At 39.0% G+C, this 23235-nt stretch overlaps 1 protein-coding gene across 1 annotated transcript in view; it reads left to right on the top strand.

The window, feature by feature from the left end:
• LOC101356661 (zinc finger protein 474) overlaps nucleotides 1-23235 on the top strand; it is a 43330-nt gene that overhangs the window by 1663 nt on the left and 18432 nt on the right. The window lies entirely within an intron of this gene.

Below are 23235 nucleotides of genomic sequence, written 5' to 3' on the forward strand. Positions count from 1 at the left end.
TGATGTTTATGGTCCTGGGAGGTACTGAGTTCCCTTTGCTGATCTATAGCCTGTGTTTGAGTTGAAATCCAGGGCCTGAACCCAACTTGGGTCATCCTAAAACAAACAAACATGGCTCCAGGTGTCCCCAGCTTATAGGGTGAAGAGTTGTTAGGCCTTTACCTGAAGTTTCATCAGCACAGGATTAGGGAAGAATGGAGGGTGGCTACCTGCAAGACAGGGCATAGTCCATGCCCTTTGTCCTTCCATTAAAGCCAGGGAAGTGGATGTGCTAACCTGGGTCACTCCTTACAGAACGTGAAGTCATGAGAAGTAGGAGATGGTCAAAGTCTTTTCTCCACGTCTTGCTACTTGAAACGCCCATCATGCGGGAACTCTTCAATGGACTTTTTAGGAGAACTAAGGTTACGCAATCTATTGTAAAATCTGTTGTAAAAGATAATACCAGAGGGATTGGGGGGGCATCTATTTTTTTAATCCAATTTTTCTTTTTATTTTAAAATTTTATTTCTTTGGGGTATGTTTAGTTCGATTTTCTAACTTTCATATTTAGAACAAAATGATTGTGCACTTACTGGTTTTGAAGATTCCAAGACAATGATTCTGAAGCTGAAGAGTCAGGCTAACAGATGCTGGGCAAGTTTTCCAATGGATGTTGTAGAAAGAACAGTTAATTTCTTTGACTAACGAAAACCCAAACTCTTAAGTGTGGCATAGGCTACAAACTGGTCTCATAAGCATGATCTGTTTTTCCCATCTTCTGGCTGTTGCTTTTCTTCTAAAAACGTGTGGGGTCCGGATTCAGAGAGGAAAAGAATCTATGTCTCTGGGCTAAAAGTTAGAAACTCCTTTTATGTTCTGACTTACAGCCCTGTTTCTTGACTGTATGCATTTACTTCAAATGTTCTTATTACAGATCTCGAGATAGGGAAGAGTGTGGTCAGGATTCCTGTGCTTGTTGTTGTAACACATACTTTGTGCTCCCAAGAGTGGAGCCAACAGGCAGAGCACAGCGTGTTCTCACTCAGTCACGACTGCAGAGAGGCTGGCCTGGGCTCACGGTTCACATAAGACATCTTCCTGACTCACCCCATCATCTGGAGAGGATAACATTAGTATGAGAGGCCAGCGATGGCCCCTCCATAGCCCATGAGTAGGGACTCCCTCAGAACAAGGGCATCTGGCGCACTTGGTGATGTCAGAGCACGCACAGCCCTGCCCCCAGACCTGAAATCAGACATGTCATTGGGAAACTGGCACCCACTGCCATCAGATGTGCGCCGGCCAGTTTGGGGACTACACAGGCTTTCACAGAGGGCATAGGAAGGTCGTCCAACATAAGGTCTCTTTAGCTGCCAGATTTAAAACAAGTTCAGGTTAATTAAAATGCAGGAAACTCTGAGGTCAGAGTGGCATAAGACTTCCTGGAGAAGATGGTTGCCATTCCACAGTGCTTTTGGCAGAGAGCCTTTTCTGGGTAGTGTAGTTTTCTTTTTTAGTTATTGTTTGATCCTGTCTATTGATGTTTTTTCTTTCTTTGTATCATTTAAAATTTAGATGGTACAATGAATCACCTATTTTGCATCAAGAGCACTACCTTATACGTTATTAGATTTCAGAATGTGATCTGCCTGTGACTGCTGACTTTTGACTGACTGACACACATGCATTCCTTTGTAGAATTCAGATGTCTGCTTATTTCTTCTCATCACTTAGAGCCATTTCCCTCTAGAATCCTTGATCTGACTTCAGATTAGAATCAGCTGTCTTGCCTAAGGTTCTCAAAAGGTTTGATCTCTTTTTTGTTGTTGTTGTTGTCAAAAATATACTCAGTAAGGGGACCTCACACCATCAAGAAAGCAGTGCCAGGAGCAGAGCACGTCCTTTGGACTGGGGTCCCTGCGCAGAGAAGCTCCTAGTCAGGGGGATCACCAAAGAGAAGAAGGCCGACAGAGGGAAAAAGCCTTCCCCTGGAGCTGACACCTTGAATTTGGACTTTTAGTCCACTTTGACTGTGAGGAAATAAACTTCTCTTTGTTAAAACCAAATATATATACACTCAGTAAAACATACATCAATTCAACCATTTCTACCTGTACAATTCAGTGACCTTGATTACATTCTTAGAGTTGTGCAACCATTCTCATGCTCCTTTTCTGAGTTGTTCCTCCCCCATTAACATAAACTCACTGCCCCCCAAGGTTCCTATCTAATCTTTTGAGTTGCTGCTGTCACTTTGATCCTGTATAGCTAGTTCTCAGAAGAGCATAATGCTTAAGGCAGACACTTTTTACTAGTTTAGCTAAACTATTGTTTGGTTTCAAGAAGACTTCAAGGAATATTTTTGGTTTGTTTTAAAGATTACCTCAGGGCAATAGTTTCAGGGGTTCATCCAGCCCCCATGGCTCCAGAAAGTCTGGAGTCCGTGAGAATTTGAAATTTTGTTCTGCAATTTCCTGCTTTTGATCAGAATTCTATAGAATCTTTGATCAAAATGTTCAGTAATGGTAGCCGTACACCATCCAGCTCTTTTGGTTTCGTGGCAAAGGAGGTAGTTGTTCATGGAGGCAATTAGCCACACATTCCATATGCTCCTCCTATTCCTGACTGTCTTCTTCCTCTGTTACTCCAGGTGAATAAAGACCAATTGTCATGCCTTGGATGGCCACTTTCAAGCTTTTAAGACCCCAGGCACTACACAACAAACTAGGAGACAGAACAGAAGCACATAACAAGTTATTAGGCCAATTAACTGGGATATCCCATGAAACCATGATCTAAACCTACAAACCAAGGAGCAAAATCCTTTGAGGTTTTTGGTTGTATATAAGCAATCTCAGAAGCTACTCTTTTTTTTTTTTTTTTTGGTCATTGTTGTAAACATATCACACAACTTTGCCAATTTAACTTTTTATAGGTGTACAACTTACTGACAACAGTTACAATAATTGGCTGTACAACCGTACCCTTAATCAATGCTATTTTTCCATCACTGTTAACCCCCCTTTTCCTCTCCCTCCTGCCCCTGGTAACCACTAATAAACTTTGGTCTCTATACATTTGCCTTTTCTTGTCCTTTTATATAAGTGGGTTCATACAATATTTGTCTTTTTGTGATTGAAGTATTTCATTCAGCATAATGTCTTCAAGCTCCATCCATACTGTAGCATGTATTAAGACTTTGTTTCTTCTACTGGCTGAGTAGTATTCCATTGTATGTATGTACCATAGTTTGTTTATCCATTCATCTGTTGATGGGCATTTAGGTTGTTTGCACTTTGGGTTGTTGTGAATAGTGTAAGGGGTTCAATGTTATAGTGAATTCAGGTGAGGAAACTATTTTCAGAATCCTGATGACGTACTTGGAAAACAATTCACTCTGGTTGGGTGACAATGATTGTTTTCCCTGGCAGAGTGAATTACTTTCTGCTCGGAATGTTCCTCCAACACAGATTGGCTCAGTTCCCTTATGACACAGATGCTCCTGTTAAACTTCAATCAAATCTAAACACATATAAATGTTGCTAAGATGAGTTCTTCTCCAAGACCTTGGTGGGCATTTTGCTTTAGTTCTGCTTTGCCCTCTAACCTCTGTATGGACTTGAGTTGTTTACATCGCTTCTCATCTGATGTATAGGGCTGAATGCATGCTTTCTGATCTCACAAAAAAGTTGTGAAGGACACGGAGCTCTGACAGCCAAGTCCACTAGATCCTGTTTTGATGTTCTGATAGATCCCCCTACTCTGATCCCCAGTGTAGATTTTTATTTAAAATCTGACTGTCCTGGGATTGCTGCTTTCCCATTACATGTATAATGAGCAGCATCATGCCCCCTTTCTTTCCTCTAGGAGAAGAAGAGCCTTCATAAACAATATCTAACTTAGCAAGATTTTGAAACTGGTGTTAATTCCATACAAAATTTTGACTTATTCTATGGGAAACCATTTTAAATTTTAATTTAGCATCTATTTAATAAGATCCTTTGATGTGTCTTTTAGTAAGCTCTTTCCCAAACGATATGGAGAACATGATGATAGAAGTCATTTCTGATCCTTCTTTTAATACGAATGAATAAATTTTAATATTTTCTTTTAATGTTTGTCAAAAATATTGTCCTTTCTAGAAGCTGATGTTATTTCATACTTTGGCTTTAGGCCTTTTCAGGCAGGCTAATTGGAACACAGACTCACAGAGTTAGTTAAATATAACTATAAATGGAAATGAAGCCTTTACCTGATTAACTTTTATTAGTTAGATAATGCTGGGGGATATTTTCTTAAGATTTTGTTTGTAACTTGTGAAACACTCTTCCTAAAAATCTTATCCTATATTACAAGATAGGCATTGCTTTTCATAAGGGAAACTATCTTTTCTATAAATGATGGTCAGTCTCTCTGAATGCGGTTTTAAGACGCCTTTCATATCCCAGATGCCCCTATTTGAGGCAAAGCCCCACCAGACAATTCTCTAGTATCTGGTGCTGCCATCTGGTGTTCTCTTTTAAAGTAATTTCTTCTGTACAATCAAAAATATTATTTGCTGTTTCATGGCTAAGTACCTCATTCTTTAAAGGCAACATTCTCAGTAAAAGCTCACAACAAAAAAGACTCAGAAGGGAAGGATAGATGTTTCTCACATTTTCAAATTTTATTTGTGTGTGTGCATGTACATCTGTTGGGTAAGAAGAATTTGAAGTTTAGTGAGAGACATAGGAGGAAGGAAACTTTGGTTGCGTACCTTTCTGGTTGGCACTTAATATGTATGATCTCATCTTAGTCTTCATAATATTACTATGAGATAGATGTTGTATTTGTTTTCTACGGCTACTGTAGCAAAGAACAACAAATTGAGTGGCTTAAAATGACAAAGTTGTTCTCTCACAATTATGGAGGCTTAGAAGTCTGAAATCAAGGTGTCAGCAGAGTTGGTTCCTTCTGGGAGCTCTGAGGGAAAGTATGTTCCTTGGCTGTCTCCTAGCTTCTGGTGTTGCCAGCAATCCTTGGCATTCCTTGGCTTGCAGCCGCATTTCTCCATTCTCTGCCTCCATCGTCACATGGTGTTTCCCTGTGTCTGTGTCTCTTCTCCTTTTCTTATAAGGATACCAGTCGTATTGAATTAGAGTCCACCCTAATGACCTTATCTAAACTTAATTACATCTGCAAAGACCCTATTTACAAATAAGGTAATATTCATAGGTACAGCGGTTAGGACTTCAAAGTATCTTTTTTGGGGAGACTATTCAACCCATAATATATATTATTTACCCATTTTCTAGATGGGGAGACTTAGATTCCAAGAGGTTAAAGAATTTGCCAAAGTCACACAGTGGGTGTGGCAGTGGATATGAGAACCAGCTCTGTTTAATTACAAAGACCCGTGTTTTCTAACGTCACTACAATGACGGTATAGATGTAATAAAACAAAGGGTTATGTTTACCCTGCCAAGCTGTGAATGTTAGGTGGGACAAAGAAGAAAGAAGTTTGTTCATTCAATAAATATTATTAGGCATTGGACTAAGTACTAAATATATAATAATAAATATATATATTATATATATATAATATATATAATTATAGTCCTATGGAGGAAATTAGATGAAATAAATGAAAATACATATGTAATTTCAAATCATGCTATGACAGTGAATAATGGTGGGAGGTGGACTTTCAAGATCTTGGTTAGGAAGTAACATTTCAGCTGAGATATGAGAGATGTGAAGGCATTAATCAGAAGGAAAGATAGAGGAGGAGGGCATTCCAGCCAAGGATAACATGTGTGAAGGCCCTGAAACATGAAAGATCTTATAAGGAAGTAAAAGAAGTCCAAATGTGGCCAGAGCCAGATGAGGGAGGGGACAGGTACTCAAGATGAGGTTGTAGAGGCAGCATAGTTCCTTCCTTCAGCTGGTCTGTGGACATAGGATGATCATCATTTGGTTACTACAGGAACTCAAGTGAGAGCAGATGATGACTTGGTCGAGAGAGGTCACAGCAGAGTTGGAGAGAAAGTACACTAGGCAGAACCTGGTGATAGGATGTGGAGGGATGAAGAAGTTGGTCAAGGATGACTGCTGAATTTCTAGCTTGAGCAACTGCATAAGTTGTGTTATTTTCTAGGATGCAGAACACCTGAGAAAGGGCAGGCTTTGGGGGATAAAACCAATGGTTTCATTTTGTATACATCAAATTCAAAATGCTTGTGTGATATCTAGGTGGATACATTGTTTTGTTTTTGTTTTTGCTGTTGAGTCGATTTCCACTCATGGCGACCCTATATGTGTCAGAGTATTACTGTGCTCCATAGAATTTTCAATGGCTGATATTTTAGAAGTAGATCTCCAGGCCTTTTTTCCGAGGTGCCTCTAGTGGACTCGAACCACCAACATTTTGGTTATCAGCCAAGTGCCTTAACCATTTGCACCACCCAGTGACTCCAAATGATTAAGTTAGGCTGGATACATGCATCTGGAACTCAGAAGAAAAGACTGGGCTAGGGATATACATTTGTGCATCATTAGCATATATTCAAAGCCATTGTAATGAGCATAAAATTAGAAAAATAGAAAGCCCTAGGGCTGAGCCCAGCGGCATTAAAAGAGGCAGGGTAGAAGAGAAGGAGCTAGAGAATGAGTGGCTGGAGACAGGGAGAAGCACCTGAAGAGTATTGTGCCACAGAAGCTGAAGATCAGAGAAAATGTCAAGAATAAGGGTGTGGATACCGTGGGAAATACCGAGAGGTTGAGTAAGATAAGGACCAAAAATTATCTAGTTGATTTGGCAGTGTGGATTTTTCTTGATAATCTTGGAGAGAATACATTCAGTGTAGTGGTAGAAATGGCAGAGTGTGTGGGCAATGAAGATGTGAAGACAGGATGTGTTTTGAGAAGTTTGGCTTTGAAGTCTAGGAGAGAAATAGCAAGTAGGCTAGAAATAGAGATATTGGGTTAAGAGGGGTTTCTTTAACTCTTGGGAGCTTCTGGACTATATTTGAACACTTAAGATAATGATCCAGTGGAGAGAGGGAGGTTGAAGAATCAGGAGAGGTGAAAAGGGAAAATGCAAAACCTAGAGGAAGAAGAGGTATCAGAGGATGGGCTAGGATGGGACACTTCCTCCATTGTTTTCGGTGGGATGTTGAGTGCAGATGGAGGCAAGTCTGTAGATTGGTGGTGGGAAGATGAGGAGTTGCAATCTGTTAGTTTATATCTTTTTTTTTTTTCTCCCATGAAGTACCCTGTAAGCTTATCAAGCCTATCAGACAAGGAAGAGAGAGGTATAAAGAGGGAGAAAAGGGTTAATTTTAAAAGCCTTCTTAGTCCTTTGTCTCTTCATAGCTTCTGTTAAACTGAGTTCCTGAAATCAAGAGTAAGGGTCCTAAAACTATTGCCTTTCTAATCTCCATACACAAGAATGGCTTGAAACTCTTTGGAGGTGTAGATAAAACATGCAGTGGGATCCTTCCTGGGGTTCTGATCCTTATAATCATCTTCAGTGGCCCTAGTTCACCTCCTCAGCTGTGCTGACATCATGAAATCCAGCCTCGACCTCACAAACTGCCCCTTGATGATGCTGACAGCTGGATTACTAATGTCCAACTCCATGTGCCATTTCTTCATCTTTCCTTGGTGCCAACCATGCCTGCATATCAGGACAGCATTCCAGGACTCCATGGCGCTCAGCAGTACGAAGAACAACTTTAAGGTAACAGGAACTCTTCTCTCCTGTACTGTTGGCTCTGAAGGCCAACCCAAAGAGTCTGTGTATGTGTGTGTGTTGGGGGGAGCGGGAGAGTTTACAAAGAGCAATGTTATCACTGTGTAGATTCCTAAGAGGAAATTTCGAAGAATAATCCTCACCTGTACAAATTACGGTGTAACATAATTGTTAAAAATTTAATTAGCCTCATCTTATAATTACATTTCACGTATCAGTGAGAAGAGAGACCATGGTAGATACAGCTATCTCTCTCAGAGTTTAAAGACCTAAGCGAAAGTAGGTGGTCTTTGCATTGAGGCTCCAATATGTGGCGTCTTGATTCTCTAGAAATAAAAATACTGATTGAACCTCTGTTAGAGGAAGGAATCACATACTACAAACTTAACAAATATTATTCAGGCCTAAAATAAACAAACAAAAAAGCAATATAGCCAAACCCTCAAAGAATTAATCTAGCTCACATGAATTTCTATGTCTTTATAGACTTGTATCACCCCTCCACTCCAACTCTGGGCTGTTGTTGTTTGCCGTTGAGTCAATTTCAACTCATATAGACACCCTATATGACAGAGTAGAACTGCCCCATAGGATTTCTAAGGTTGTAAATCTTTATGGGTGCAGATCACTAGGTCTTTTCTCCCATGGAGCAGTTGGTGGGTTAGAACTGTCGACCTTTTGGTTAGCACTGAGCGCTTTAACCATTGTGCCACCAGGGCTCCTTATCTCCTGCTACCAGCCCCCAAAACACATGCATCCACATTATCTAGTATAGAGTGTTTAGTAAATCTTTGTAGAATGACTGAGTGCATATACATGATTCTTAGAAATCCAGATTCCAAGATCAATAGCTAAAATCTTACCCAAAGTTCTTAGAACTCCACCAAAAGCAGGGCAACAGCATCTTGAAGGAGTCATTGAAGTTGGTGGAAGTGATTGCTCTGTGAACAGATCTCACTGTTAAACATGAGACACAAGTTCAGCTTTATGAGTAGGTGACTTATTGAGAGAGTTTTACCTAGGACTCTCTCTTGCTTTCCCTTTATATTGTGTAATTCTCCTCTTCCTTACTTCCATTGTCTTTTTCAAGTATTTTTCTCTAAGAGGTTGTCCTACAAATTGAGGAAGGTCCTAATCAAGGAAGTCAAAAAGTTTCCAATACTGGTGTTCTGCTCACCAGCTTTAATACTATAAGGTCCTCAAGCAGCTCTCACATCCCAGGCTACCTTTGTTTAATCAGAGAAGGTAAAAACATAAACATAACACAGATACCAATTTAAAGCTTCAGGAAATCAGCGGCAGAGAGTTGGGAGCAAGGAGAGGGAGGGGTTGGAGTTAACAACTTTGACAAAAAAAGAAACTTTTACAAAAGTTTTTGTTTTTCTTTATTGTTGAAGTTAGTCTCTTATACAAAAATTTATACATATATTGTTAAGTGACCCTCATTGCTCTCCCTATACCGTGACAGCACACTCCTATTGTCCTTTAAGGTTAGAATTCTTTCTAGTCTATCTAAAGTGATAGTTGTCATCTCTTTCATTGGGAAACTTCTTTCCTTGGACTTCCCTCAGAGTTGGGAGCCCTTTAGCATGTAAGCTATAGACAAGTCAGTCACTGGAATTAACTGAATTTTCAGGTTTCAGGTCTCAGAGTGTCTACACCTTTTCTTCCCCCGCTCTCTAACTATAGAAGGTGGACCAACTCAACTGTTGGTGTATTTTCTTGATCTCCTAGAGTTCTGCAGCTCTGGGGAATGGCTGTCTCAGTTTGCAGGTTTTTCCTCTTGTCCCCATTGTTCCTTTGTTGCTTCATTTTACCCTTTGATCTGGAAGTCATCTGAGCATGAGAGTCAGGGCTGGTGCCAAGCAGATGGACACAAGAACCCAAACCCAGGGACATCCTCTATCCATTTTCTTCAAGGAATGTCATTTCTGGCCATAAAGAATTTCTCAGGATATTCAATCAGTATCTCAAACACCTTACCTTCTAACCAGGTTCCTTCTAAGAGATCATAAAAAACAAACAGTTTCATCTCAAATGTGAAAAAGTAAAAAGAAACTTCAGCTAAGAAACTAAAACCTTTCAGGAACATAGACTATAATTTAGAATTAGTTCTTTGAATTGTATTTTTCATCCTTAAATCTCAGGATAAGTAATTAAATAACTAAACTGTCAAACATATTTAAAATACCAATAGTACTTTTTTAAAAGAAAAATCAAGTTTATGAAGAAAATTTTAAGTCTTTTCAAACAAATAGCCCAGTCTTTCTTATTGTTAAAAGAAGCAAAACAAACTGCAAATCACAAGTAACAGACTAACAGTTGGCCAATAGACAGGCTGGATTGGAAAATTCCTTTACGTGGCATCCAGTGATTTCCAAAAACAATTTAATTTCAAACAATGATCCTTCCAGATGTGACATTTGGGTAGAATTGTTTGAAAACACGGGAAGCGAATGTAAAATACCAGTGGTTTCTAGACAATCACACTTTGTGACTGTCAAGATTTGAGATTTAACTATAGAGTTACTCCTACACATTAACACCCTATTTATACTTTGCCTGCATTTGCGGGATATGCCTGGAGGAATGGAAACTTAACTGTACATATTCAGCCTCAGTCAAGTTTGCTGTAATTGCACTTTAAATGCCAGAGGCAGAACTCTGACTTGATAAATTAGTTGTTGATGTGCACTGATACTCTGTTCTCCTTTTTCTTTCAGCATCTTCTGCACTCTCTTTACCCCTACCCCTTGATATTATTGGGAGGGAATTAAGGAAATCTGATAAACTCCTTTATAGAGAAATGTCACTCGTAGGCATGTTTGCCTATGAATGTCACTCACAGAAGTATCCTCATTTTCAAAGAGGATCTCGGAAAAGAGCAATGCTTAACCCAAAAGAATGAACTTTTGAGGTCATGGGAGGATAGAAGTAGAAATTTTGCTGCATTCTCTAAAATGCACCCGGGGGCTGACTCTGTAGACACCTAAGGCAGAGTATCATGCCTTACCTTGTTGTCAGCGGCTGTCAAGTAGCACATTTCTGGAAAGCTGAATCAGGCAGACCTGAATTCAGATCGTAGATGCACAACAAAACACATTATTTCTGAGTGAATTACTTAACCTCTCTAAGTCTTGGTTCCCAACTGTGGCAGGGTTAAATGATAGAACACTTGCATAATAGCCCGATAGTGTCTGACTAATCATTTGTTGGCTCCTTCCTGCCGTCTTCACAATGGCAGTGTGGTGAAAGGCAGCGTCTGAGGACTGCTGCCTCTCTGTACCTCAGTTTGTAAAATGAGAGTATTAATAGTGTCTTGCTCAGAGGGTTACCGTGAGAATAAATAAAATAATGCATGTAAAGTGCTTAGTACAAAAAAAACAAAAACAAAAAAACAAATTTGTTGTCATCAAGTTGATTCCAACTCATCTCTTATAAGACAAAAAGTGTAACTCAAGCAAGCGTGTGATTTGAGTAAGGGTGTGACTTGAGAAAGGCAGTGCAACTCAAGATACACCCCACTCTAATCCCGCCTCATGGATGTTTTAGGATTTACAACATATGAAATGGAGGATAGTTACATAATAGCACAAAACGGAGGGTAATTAGATCAGGAGATGGAGAATAATTACATACTACTGGGAATCATGGCCTAGCCAAACTGACATATATTTTGGGAGGACACAATTTAATCTGTGACAATAGTCAAGCACAAACTCAAGGACCTTAGTGCAGAACCTAAAATCAAACCCGTTGCCATTGAGTTGATTCCAACTCATAATGACCCTATACAACAGAGTAGAACTACCTCATAGGATTTCTAAGGCTATAATCTTTGCTGAAGCAAACTGCCACATCGTTCTCCTGCAGAGCACCTGGTAGGTTCAAACTGCTAACCTTTAGCAGGCGGTTTGCAGGTTAGCAGGCAAGCACTTAACCACTGTGGCACCAGGGCTCCAGTACAGGGCCTAAACCCATTGCCGCTGAGTCTAGTAAATGCTCTGTGTCAGCTGCCATTATGCTACTTGGTGAGACATTTTAAATATTGACTAATACACAAAGATTTATAAAACGTCTTTCCTTTTTTTTTCCTCAAGTGTGGAAAAATGGAAACTTTCCTCTTACTTCCCCCATCCAAAAGTTCTGCATTCTATGATATGCCATGTGTACTTACCACAGACATCTCAATTATTTGGCCTAATGGAGGGAATCAGGAGTGTGGAAAATCTAAAACAGCAGATAAGACCCAAATGCTTTATGTTTGATTTTCTCCTGTGGAAAGAGAAATACTCGTTGATGGAATGACACCTATTCTAACAGCTGCACAATCACAGAGCAATTCTCTCAGACCCTGCCAGGATGCACCCTGTTTTCGACAACCTGGCATCCAGCTGGGGTGCGAAAAGCAAAAATCCTTCAGCAAGTAAATGACTTGAGGATTACCAGTGGTTACTGTGTACATATGGTCTTGGAAATCAGGCCTTTAATGTATGAGCTTCTTATGCCTAAGAGTAGGCTTTAAGCCTCCTCAAGTTCTGGTGTGATTTGCTGTTGTTGTTGTTGTTAGGTGCCGTTTAGCCAATTCCAATTTATAGTGACCTTTTGCACAACAGAATGAAATGCTGCCTGGTCTTGAGGCATACTCAAATTGTTGCTGTGTTTGAGCCCATTGTTGCAGCCATCTCATTGAGGGTCTTCCTTTTTTTCAATGACCCTCTGCTTTACCAAGCATGATGTCCTTCTCCAGGAGCTGGTCCATCCTGATAACATGTCCAAAGTATATAAGAAGTCTTGCCATCCTTGCTTCTAAGGAGCATCCTGAATGTACTTCTTCCAAGACAGATTTGTTCCTTCTTCTGGCAGTCCATGGTATATTCAATATTCTTCACCAATACCGTAATTCAAAGGCATCAATTATTTGGTCTTCCTTATTCATTGTCCAGCTTTCGAATGCATATGAGGCGATTGAAAATACCATGACTTGGGTAGGGTGCATCTTAGTCTTCAAAGTGATGTCTTTGCTTTTTAACACTTTAAAGAGGTCTTTTGCAGCTGATTTGCCCACTGCAATATGTTGTTTGATTTCCTGACTGCTGCTTCCAAGGTCGTTGATTATGGATCCAAGTAAAATGAAATCCTTGACAACTTCAGTATTTTCTCCGTTTATCATAATGTTACTTATTGGTCTAGTTGTGATGATTTTTGTTCTCTTTATGTTGAGGCGTAATCCATACTGAAGGCTGTAATCTTTGATCTTCATCAGTAAGTACTTGTTATGTCATCTGTATATCACAGATTGTTAATGAGTCTTCCTCCAATCCAGATGCTGAATTCTTCATATAGTCCAGTTTACAGGATTATTTGCTATAATGCTTAAATTAAAATAGAGCAGGAAATTTTCAGTGTGGCATAATCTCCAATATGTCATTGTTTTGTTTTGTCTCTAAAATACCTCACCTACTACCTGACAAGTTTGTTTTTTTAATTTCACATTCACAATTTCAGTCTGATGCTTTGAATTAAAGCATTAACGCCATAGGAGATCCAAGCTATAATGAAAGTTTCCCTAGATAGGTAACAAACCTTTTTAGCCATTGGCACATTAATGTGAATTAACCATAAATTTAAACCATTTCTTAGCAATGAGTCATAAGTGGAGACGAGTGTGGAGAGGGATTGGGAAAATGGACTGCTCGAAGCCACAAGCTCAAATGCTTTCAGGGGCTGGGAAGCCTGTATATAGACAGTGAAGGAGACTAGGGTATCTTGGAGAGGAAGTCCCACCTAAAGATAATCATATTGAAAACTTTTAAAACTATTGCGTTGGCCAAATAAAACATGTCTGTTGGCCTAAATGGCCTTTGGTCCATCAGCATTCTATCTGAAATCCAGAGTATGAAATAGATAAGAGGCAGTTCTAGGGGGTAGTCTGGGTTAGATGCTGAAAACAGAACAGCCTGGATCAGTCATGAGAAGACAGCTGAAGGGGTAGTTGTGTGTAGGGACCAGGGATACACATACTTCCTGCCCAAGCATAGGGTAATTCACCAAACCTGTCACTACCCTTTGAATCACCTGTGGGGGTTTTCAGAACAATGAGGGCATTCTTGTAGGTCAGACACCCGGTAGCCAAACTTTCTAAGAATTTTAAAGCGCCACAAAAGACTGAGATTCTAGAGAGATTCCAAGTCTGGAGAGTAGTTTTCAGAACTAATCAGTCCTAGTCCAAACATGTAAATGGGCAGAGAAGTCAAGAAAAACGCTTCCTCCTCTCAGCAGGTCCTCTTATGACCCTTTTTTCCCTTCTTCCCTGGTCAGATGGAATGAGCTCTATGCATGTGAAATGAGGATCTGTCAACCTTACTTATTGCCCGGAGAAAGAGGTTTTTTAAGTAAAAAAAATCCTTATGAAATAAAGCCGGTGTGTTGATTATGATCATTCTCATTGTGAGGGCCTGTGATTCTACCTAGCACAGTGCCTGACACACCACCTGTAATCAGACAATACTTCCTGAACAGCAGCTGCTGGGCTACAATTGAATCACCCACTAGAGACAGCTTTCCTCCAGATGCATTACCATGTAGTTTAGGTCTCATCTCCTGAATCCCTCTAAGCTGTGGTTTTAGCATATGTCTCTGGTTTATTTCTGCTCACAATGCAACTCCAATATCAATGTTTAGAATCCCATTGTTTCATTATTGTTTTGAAATTGAAAAATATCTGATTAAGCCCAGATATTTACAGACTGGTCATATACTGTGCTAGTCACCAGTCATACTCCATCGAGGGACAAAGTATACATGGACATTGAGGACCAATTCTAGGCCTGAGATGGGTGAGGATTGCCATGTGTATATCTCCATGGTTACCATTTTTTTATTTTGCATTTGTGACTTTGTCATTAAAGGCTATGATTACAACCAGATGGTTGGAAAGTGTCTTAAGGTAGAAGTGCCTTTTCTATTTTGCTCAAAGTTGTGGTTCAGGTTAGCAGGGCCATTTCCCATTCAGGATTCTTTCTTACCTCTTACAAAACAAACGAACAAATAAACCAGTTGCTGTTGAGTTGATTCTGACTCACAGTGATCCCACAGAACAGAGTAGAACTGCCCCGTAGGGTTTCCAAGGAGCAGCTGGTAGATTCAAACTGCCGACATTTTAGTTAGCAGCTGTGTTCTTAACCACTGTGCCACCAGGTCTCCCTCTCACCTCTGGGTACCTTGATTTCCCTTTGACTCTTAGGCTGATGAATATCCTCAAACGAACACGGGCACATGGGTGTTTTGATGCAGAGAAGTTATGATGCAAAACACACACAGACACACGCACATAAAAAGCAAAACAAACATTAAACTTTATGCATTTCTTTTTTTAATTCCAAGTAATGTGCAAAGCATGTTTCTTGGGGGAAGAAGCCAAGAGTTTCATCTGCATACACATTTGGTAATAAAAAAGACATCTTTTACATTTTGATATGGCTGCTTGGGCATAGCCTCAATAAGATGGCCTCATCAAAAAGACCAGGGCAACAGCTTCAATAACAACAAATAAATCCAGCAAACCACTGCCTTCCAATGTGCAAATGCGGGCGGTCTCGTCTCTTCCCTGGCAGCATATGGATAATTTTACCTGTGCCCTTCTAGAACCAAAATCCGCAGTTCTCTCTTCCTTTCTTCCTAATGTGAATGACCTCAGGAACTGTAGGCTGGAAAGAAGATAAGGGAAAAACCATGGAAGATGTAAAGGAATAAATAGTTGGAGACCAGAGGAGCCCTTCAGTATTGCTGAAGTCAAACAAAGAAAGTGACTAACTGACCTTATATGTCCTTGGTGCACACACACGCACCCACCCACCCATACACACACATACACACACACACTCATATACTAAAAGACCTTGAGGTCCGCATACTGGAAGATGAGGAACCCGTGCGAATTATGTTTCAAATAGACCAGATACCGTGCACAGGAGCACAGAGAGTGAGCCCTGTTTTGTGCATATCTGTCTCTGACTGCAGGGCTTAGCTCCTGATACCATGGAATTGTACTTTTCTTGATAAAATCATATACAGAATTGAGTTTATTCCTAATGCACTTTCTCTGGCCCCCAAAAAAAAAGTTAATGTCCTGAAAAAAAAACTCAATAAATTACATTTCCTAATTTTCTCTAGTTCTTTTCCTCTTTTCAATATTTTTTTGTGGGGGGTGAAGTGTGGTTTTCTTGAACTGGAAAACTCTTTGGGAAACAAATTAAAGGATTCAGAAACTAGAAATTTTTAAGATTCCATAATTCCTGTCAAACGGCATTTTAAAACACAGTATTTGATACATTATTTGATTTTGGAATCATTTGAGGATATCTGCTGCTGACGTTGAACGCACTGCATTACATGGGCATGGCAATACAAAAATACTCCACTAAACTACGTCTTCATGGGTGTTTTTTAATTGGCTTTATTGAGGTATAATTTATAATAAACTGCATCTATTTAACACGTACAATTCCATGAGCGTTGACAGTTTTATACACCTGTGACACCACCACCAAAAGCAAGATACAGAACATTTCCATCATCCTTGCACCCTTTAAAATTTATCCCGCTTTCCTCCTCTAGCCTCCAGGCAACCTCTGACTTGCTTTTCAATCACTACAGATTAGTATAGATTACATATAAATGGCATCATACAGCACGTTCCCTTTTGTGTCTGGCTTCTTTCAGCAAAAGGATTTTGAGTTTCATCCATGTTGGTATGTGCATCAGGAGGCTTTTTTTTTTTTTAATTGCTGAGTAATATTCCATTGAATGGCTATATTACGTTTAGTTTATCTATTGTCTTATTGGTGGACGTTTGGGAAATTTCCAGCAACAGTGTTTTAATTATCAACTGAGAGTGCTGTCTACTTCAGTGCAAGTGGAATCAGTTTGCATTTTACCAATTATCTCATGATGTTTTCAGTATATAAAAATTACAAATTGCCCCATATGGCCCACTCCTTCATGTGATTTTGTCTTATAGGTATTAAGTCCTCATCCTTGAATTCAGATCTCAATACAATCCCAACCCACTTTTCACTGCTTTCTTTCTTTGCCCTTTTTTGGCCTAACTCCCACAATACCACACAGGAAGCTTCACTTGGTTGATGCCGCTCTCTTGCCATAGAAATACCTTCCTTCTAGCACTGTCTATCAAACCCCTACTCAGCTACTGAAGCATATACCAGTTGCCATCCAGTTGATTCCCCCACATAGTGACCCGATGTGTGTCAGAGTAGAACTGTGCTCCATAGGGTTTTCAATTGCTGATTTTTCAGAAGTGTATCGAGAGGCCTTTCTTCTGAGGTGCCGCTGAGTGAACTCAAGCTTCCAACCTTTTAGTTAGCAGCCAAATGATAAGATGATGGAATCTGGGGGCAGGACCAAGGGGGAAGAAGGGAGAGACACTTAGAAAAGGTGTCAACCTTTGACCACCTTCTCAAGGGCTGACCAATCATGTTTCAATTGTGTCTTGAACCAACCAATCCTTAATTTCAAACTTCCTCTAACCAGTCTTTTCATTATGGTCTTTAAAGCATTATGTTAATATATTACAGTACTATTAAGCAATTAGGAGCCCTGATAGCACAGTGGTTAAGTGCTCGGCTGCAAACCGAAAGGTCAATGGTTCAAACCCACCGGCTGCTCCACAGGAGAAACATGTAACAGTCTGCATCCTTAAAGATTATGTTTGGTTGTATTGTTAGGTGCCCATGAGTTGATTCCAACTCATAGCTACCACATGTACAACAGAACAAGATGCTGCCAAGTCCTGCACCATCCTCACAATCATTGTCATATTTGAGCCCATTGCTGTAAACACTGTGTCAATCCATCTCATTGAGGGTTTTCCTCTTTTTTACTGACCTTCTGCTTTACAAAGCATCATGTCCTTCTACAGGGACTGGTTCCTCTTCATAACATGTTCAAAGAACGTGAGATGAAGTCTCACCATCCTTGCTTCTAAGGAGCATTCTGGCTGTACTTCTTCCAAGACAAATTTCTTTATTCTTCTGGCAGTCCATGATATATTCAATATTCTTCACCAACACCATAATTCAAAGGCATCAATTCTTCTTCGGTCTTCCTTATTCACTCCAGATTTCACATTCATAGGAGGTGATTGAAAATACCATGGCTTGGGTGAGGGGCACCTTAACCTTCAAGGTAACGTCTTTGCTTTTTAACACTTTAAAGAGGTCTTTTGCAGCAGATTTTCCCACTGCAATGTGTCGTTTGATTTCTTGACGGCTGCTTCCAAGGGCAATGACTGTGGATCTGAGTAAAATGAAATCCTTGACAACTTCAGTATTTTCTCCGTTTAGCATGTTATTTATTCGTCTAGTTGTGAGGATTTTTGTTTTCTTTATGTCAAGCTGTAATCCATACTGAAGGCTGTAGTCTTTGATCTTTATCAGTAAATGCTTCAAGCTGTGCTTGCTTTCAGCGAGCAAGGCTATGTCATCTGCTTATCGCAAGTTGTTAATGAGTCAGTCTCCCTCCAATCCCAATGCCTTGTTCTTTCATATACTCCAGTTTCTCAGATTATTTGCTCAGCATACAGATTGAATAAGTATGGTGAAAGGACACAACCCTGATGCACACCTTTTTTATTCTAAACCATGCAGTATAGCCTTGGAAACTCTATGGACAGTTCTACTCTGTCCTGTAGAGTCATTATGAGTTGGAATCGACTTTATAACAATAGATTGTATTAAGCAATTGTTGAAAATGTCAGATTGTTTAGCAATTTATTTGAGAGAGTTCTCTTCCTCTTAGTACAGTTCCACCCATTCAATAAACCCATTTCAAATATCACCTACTCATCTGGCTTCTGATCACAGTTGTTCCCTTCCTTCCTACAGTCCAAAGACACTGTGTCCCCCTATCATAGCACTTATAAAGTTTTCTTTTTCCTTAATTCAGTTAATAGTTTATATGTTTGTATCCATTACTGAAGAGAGTTAAGGTTTGGGGGTCCCCCATGGCCTCCAGCACAGTGAAGGTGCTGTACTCAGTTAAGTGTTTGTTGTTGGAGGGAGCAGGTGAATAAAGGCTTGAAGGCAGCAAAATTGAGGACTGTGATCGCTAGCTTGGGTAACAGTGTTTAATTTAGTATGGCTTGGAGGACCAGGGATTAAGGTTGGACATGACTATCAGGGTGAAGTGTTTGGACTTTATTCTGTTAACCGTGGATAACAGAAATTACTGAGATCATGTCATAGAGGCTGTTGTGGATTGAATTATGTCCCTCTAAAATGTCTGTCTGCTTGGCTGGGTCATGATTCCCAGTATTGTGTGATTGAGTACCATTCTGTGATCTAATGTGATTTCCTTATGTGTTGTAAATTCAATCACTAACATCGAATAAGATGGATTAGCAACAGTTATACTGATGAGGTATACAAGATTAGATAGTGTCTTAAGCCAGTCTCTTTTGAGATATAAAAGAAGCGAGCAGAGACACATGGGAACCTCATACCACCAAGAAAGAAGTGCCGGGAGCAGAGCGCGTCCTTTGGACCTGAGGTTCCTGTGCTGAGATTCTTCCAGACCAAGGGAAGACTGATGCATTACAAGGAACTTCCTCCAGAGGCAACAGAAAGCACTCTCTTGGAGCTGATGCCCTGAATTTGGACTTGTAGCCTACTGGACTGCGAGAGAATTAATTTCTCTCTGTTAAAACCATCCACTTGTGGTATTTCTGTTATAGCAGCACTAGATGACTAATACAGAGGCCAAGTTTATACAAATCAGGGTTAAGTGCAAGGAGAGGGGGCTTGGGGGCTGAACAGTGTATGGTGATTTGTCACCAGAATATGCAATATAAGACTCAAGGGATGGTTCGATCCACCTATCCCCTAAATTATCATCTTTTTGGCGGCCACTTTTCAACATTGAGAGCTAATACTGTACAGCCTCCTTTAGTTATTTGTGGGTTCACTTTCTGGCTAATACATCCAGGCCAGAGAAACAAACCTGAACAAAATTAAGCTATCTGGAAGAACTATGTTTAGATTATCTTATGGTGGAAACAGATTCATGCTAAATCTTGTCCTCAGATTGTTTTTCCAGACTTTTGTTATTGCTTTTTTTTGGGGGGGCTTTGAAAAATAAATTTATTTTCTCACAGTTCTGGGGTCTAGAAGTCGAAATCAGAGTCTCAGCTATGTTGATTCTTTCTGTGGGCCTCTCTCCTAGTTTCTGTTGTCTGCCAGCATTCTTTGGCATTTCTTTGCTTATAGATAGGTCCTTACTTGTCTCAATGTATGTGAAAGAAGCCAATAACAAATGGCCACAGCTTATGTGATTCCATTTATATGAAATGTTCGGAATAGGCAAATCCATAGAGACAAGGTAGATTAGTGGTTGCCAGGGTCTGGGCTTGGAGTGAGGAATGAGGAGTGACTGCTAATGAGTATGGGGTTTCCATTTGAGGCGATGAAATTGTACTGGATTTAGATAGTGCGGATGCTATCTTTGAGAATATTCTAGGGCTTTGACCCAGTTCATTCTGGCTCAAACCCCTGCTGAAAACTTGCATCTCCAACACATTCCCAGGCGATGCTAATATTGCTGGTTAGGGATCAATTCTGTGAACCACTAGTAGATCCCAAACCAAAAACCAAACCAGTTGCTGTTAAGTTGATTCTGACTCATAGCGGCCCTATAGGACAGAGTAGAACTGTCCCATAGGGCTTCCAAGGGGTGGTTGGTGGATTCAAACTGCCAATCTTTTGGTTAGCCGCTGTCTTCTTAACCACTGCACCACCAGGGTTCCACTAGTATAGCAGGGGCTCTCAAAATTTATTATACATAAGAATCACCTGGGAAATCTTGTTAAAATATAGATTCTGATTCAGCATATCTGGGAGGGAAATGCAAATTCTCAGCAGGGGTTCCAACTGGAACAAAGCATCTTGAAGCCCCGGAATATTCTATGAACCATTGAATTGTATATTTTAAAAGAGGAAACTAAAAAAAAAAAAAAAAAAAAAAAACTTGTGAGGATAATCTATTTATCCCTGTTTTTACCCATTTTGATATTCTTTCTTTCCTTTCTGAAGTCCCAAATCTTTTTCTGTTATTATTTTCTTATTGTTTAGAGAACTTCCTTTAGCCATTATTTAAGGATAGATTTGGTAGCAACAAATTCTTTAGTGTTCCTTTGTCTGAAAATGTCTTTTTTCCCCTCCATTCCTGAGGGAGATTTTTAACAGGCTTCTTTCTTTCTAACCTCTGTGGTTTCAGATGAGAAATCTTCTGTCATTTGTATTAGAGTTCCGCTGTAAGTAATGTTTCATTTCTTCCTGACAATTTTCAAGATTTTTTTTTGTCTTTAGTTTTCAGAAGTTTAATTATGCCATGTCTTTGTGTGAATTCCTTTGGGCTTATTCTGTTTGGAGCTCAGTTTATTGAATCTGTGGGTTTGTGTCTTTCACCAAATTTGGGAAGTTTTTAGCCATTATTTTTTCAAATACTTTTTAGTCTCACCCTCTCTTCTCTCATTCTGGGACTCTAATGATACAAATGTTAGCTTTTCGGTTATTGCTGTTTACAATAATGATGCAAAACTCTAGGACTTAGGTTGCTTCATACAAGCATTCAACAGATGTGTATTCAACTATAAACAATTAGCAAAATAAAATAGTATTATTTGAATAGTGTAATTTAAAATACTGCAAATATTTTTAAATTTCATTGTAGTTTTATTTATGCTATGCAAAGCTATGTTCATTAATAATACTGATTTTAATTTCAATTAGTAACTCATTATAATGCTAAACTCTATTATATACATAATCCTTGAATATTGGCTTTTATGAGTTATTTAAAAAATTTCCAGGAAGTAATTGGGTTCTACTTGATTTTTATCTTTGGACTGATTTTTATCTTTGGACTGATTTTTATTACTTAACCCCTGCTTAAGTTTTAACTCTGGTGTTAATGTTCTTTTTTATTGCTTTATTATTTTAACAAAAATGACATATTTGTTTCTTAAAAATCAAACCATATTTAAAAAGTATAAAAATGAGAGCATAAAACATCAAATTTTTGTAATTTTACTAAATTTAACAGACAAAAATAAACCAATGTGAATCTGATGATATTGCTGAATTTCAGAAAACTATTAGTTTTTAAAATAACCCACTTAAAGCTAAAAGATAAAAAAAAAATTTAAGGATTTGATTTAAAACAGTTCAATTTCATGTTTTAATTTTACATTGTTTAACACTCTTTTAATTTACTGTTGCCAAGGAGATGAGGAATTTCGTATTGTTAATCTCTTTGCAACTCCCTTTCTTCTCCCAATTTTTGATAAGTATGGTATTTTTATTTGTCAAGGTGTATTTTTTTATATTCCTTTCTCTAAGTGTAATTTCTATAGTTATTTCCCCTTAGTTCTCTATTTAAATGAATTCATCATCAGCCCCTTATTCACAGTTTCTATATTTCTGAGCTTTTTTGGTTATTTCATTCCTCAATTGCTTGTATTTTATTAATTGTTGTTTTTCAAAGACGACTGGAGGTAGGGTAACTATATAATTTATTGACCAAGCAGGGGCACTTTAGAGAATAAAAGAAAGAGCTTGTAATACTTAGCCTAGAGAATAGGTATCAAAGGGACTGTCCTAGGCAAAGCAGGACTTAAAATTACTGTAAAGCTAGTGGTGATGTATTTCATGAGTTTTTGCGTGCTTCAACTCAGTACTTCTTGAGGCACTTAAACAGTGCCAAATTGTTCCTTAAGCAAAGGAACATCTACTTGGAGAAAAATTTTGACTCTGGCTAAAGGTCTTGTAATTCACTTCCTGGAGTTCATGGATGTGTCTTAGGAAGTCCACCAATCAGTTGAGATCATATCCACAATTCTGTGTGCATGTGTGTTTTTCCTGGGAAGACGACCATCGCTTTCATCATATTTTCAAAGTGGTCCGTGCCTCATAAATATTATTTACTAATTTCTATTTCACAGCATAGCTCCAGATCATTGACATCCTTGGATCATATTCTTTCAATTTCCTTGTAAATAACATACTTTTTATGTTATAATTTATGTTATTTACAACATAAGTTATAAATAATACTATAAGTTATTACTTTTAGTATTTATTATGGGGTAATATTAATAGTGTTTCTGATCTCCTATAAAATTGCTAATAATCACTTTCATATTAGGTTTCTGTATCTCTTTTATTGAGATTCATACAATAATATTTAGTCTTAGGAATATTTCTTCCTTTGGTCCGATTGTTATACTTCCTTCTATAAGCTAATAGGTTTGCAGTTCACTGCGATTTCTTTTTAGCCTGAGCTACCCAGAGGTCATAAAGAACTATTTGAAGCTGTTTGAAATAGGTATACTAGTCTAGATTTTCTGCCTTGGTGATTTTCTTTTGGGGTCTATCCTATATGGGGTTCGTTGACCTTCTTGGATGGCCAGCTTTTCATCTTTCATAATACTGGGGAAGTTTTCTGTC

This window comes from Trichechus manatus, unplaced genomic scaffold (genome assembly GCF_000243295.1).
Source record: "Trichechus manatus latirostris isolate Lorelei unplaced genomic scaffold, TriManLat1.0 scaffold00121, whole genome shotgun sequence".
Taxonomy (NCBI): Eukaryota; Metazoa; Chordata; class Mammalia; order Sirenia; family Trichechidae; genus Trichechus; species Trichechus manatus.